The following is a 1364-nucleotide window of genomic DNA, read 5'->3' as shown; positions in this document are numbered from 1 at the left end:
CCTGATCCCTGCATCCTGCCTCCTGTACCTGTTCCCTTCTCCTTGTCCCCCCATCTGCTGACCTCCTATTTATGACCCCGGCCTGGCTTGACTACGATTCCGGTACTCCCTTTTGTTACATATACTGGTTTATTTACTAAATATTGTATCCAAGAATAGGAAAAGGGGGGGGGGCAGGGGATTTTTTTACGGTACACTATATAAAGAAACAGAGATTTCTTAAAAAAGAGTTCATAGTTTTAATATTGGAAATATGTTAAAATTATTTTGGAAAAACCAAAATAGCAAAAATATAATAACAAATACACTTTTTATACAAAAGATTACATAACACAAAGTATAGGGGATCCTGAAAATGTTAGTTGCTGAGAATGATCATGTGTCCTCCCGACATGTTTCGCGTTTTTGCTTCTTCAGGGGAGTATGCAACTAACATGAACATAAACACAAAAAAAGGTTTAAGAATACAGAAAATACATTTATGCCATACAATTGGATACACATAAATTTCAGAACATTAAGTATGAAATTGGTCTCAATTCGCTCAGTCCAAGGAGGTACTATGCTTACCCAGGTATAATCATTCCCGGCATCGCAACCCACAAGCCAATAGATGGTGAAATAGGTGGCAAGAATTGGGTAACAGGATCAAATGCTAAAAACAACGCAGCCCCACGCAGGGCATAGATGGAGGTAGACAAGCGCTACAAAGATCAAAAACAAAATCCAGAGATAAGTACCAAGTTTACAAATCCAGCACAGGTATTGAAAAATGTTAGTTTGTAACAGAAAGGGTAACTGATATCAATCCCTAAATTATAAGAGGGAATTGGGGCTGAAAAACAAGCCTCCATAGTAGAGCATGAGATACTCATTATCAAAGGAATGAAACAATTGATTTTAATTACGCTGAATTGGTAGCTTGTAAAAAGTGGCTGCTGGGGATATACTACCAATATACTGTTAAAGAAAGTGAAAGGAATAAAAATTATTTTTACCTGCAGTTAGAGTCAAAGATGGAAGAGTTAATTCCATATGATAATATTGGTGCAATACAAATGCAACAGATTACAAAGAAAAAATCAATTGATTCAGTGTGGTATTTTGTAAATTACAGAGTGCAGCGGTATGCTGCCACTGCCAGGCTTGCTGAACCTACAAGCAAATAAAAAGTAGGAATGAATAGATATGGGTATAGAAAGATGAGAAACAGTGTTGTAACAGTATGAAGTTCAACTAAAAAAAGTATATTTACCAAAAGGAAAAGTCAGCGTGGCGGTAGTATCTGTGCTGAACCTGCACTACAGATGAAGTGACAGCGCTGCCTTTTGTATCCCCCATCCATCGAGCCGGCGTCTGACGTC

The 1364-nt window shown here is 37.8% G+C and overlaps 1 long non-coding RNA gene across 1 annotated transcript; it reads right to left on the bottom strand.

Annotated features, from left to right (window-relative positions):
* Window positions 1–225: 225 nt before the first annotated feature.
* Window positions 226–1144, bottom strand: LOC143963254 (uncharacterized). The gene is made up of 2 exons (XR_013270921.1): window positions 571–1144; window positions 226–429 (listed from the first exon to the last, which is right to left on the bottom strand). It is a non-coding gene; the product is annotated as an uncharacterized LOC143963254 (long non-coding RNA).
* Window positions 1145–1364: the final 220 nt, after the last annotated feature.

Source organism: Lithobates pipiens, unplaced genomic scaffold (assembly GCF_037356315.1).
Source record: "Lithobates pipiens isolate NorthernLeopardFrog02 unplaced genomic scaffold, aLitPip1_a1.2 Scaffold_8, whole genome shotgun sequence".
In the NCBI taxonomy this organism is placed as follows: domain Eukaryota; kingdom Metazoa; phylum Chordata; class Amphibia; order Anura; family Ranidae; genus Lithobates; species Lithobates pipiens.
This window is presented reverse-complemented; position numbering and strand designations above follow the sequence as displayed.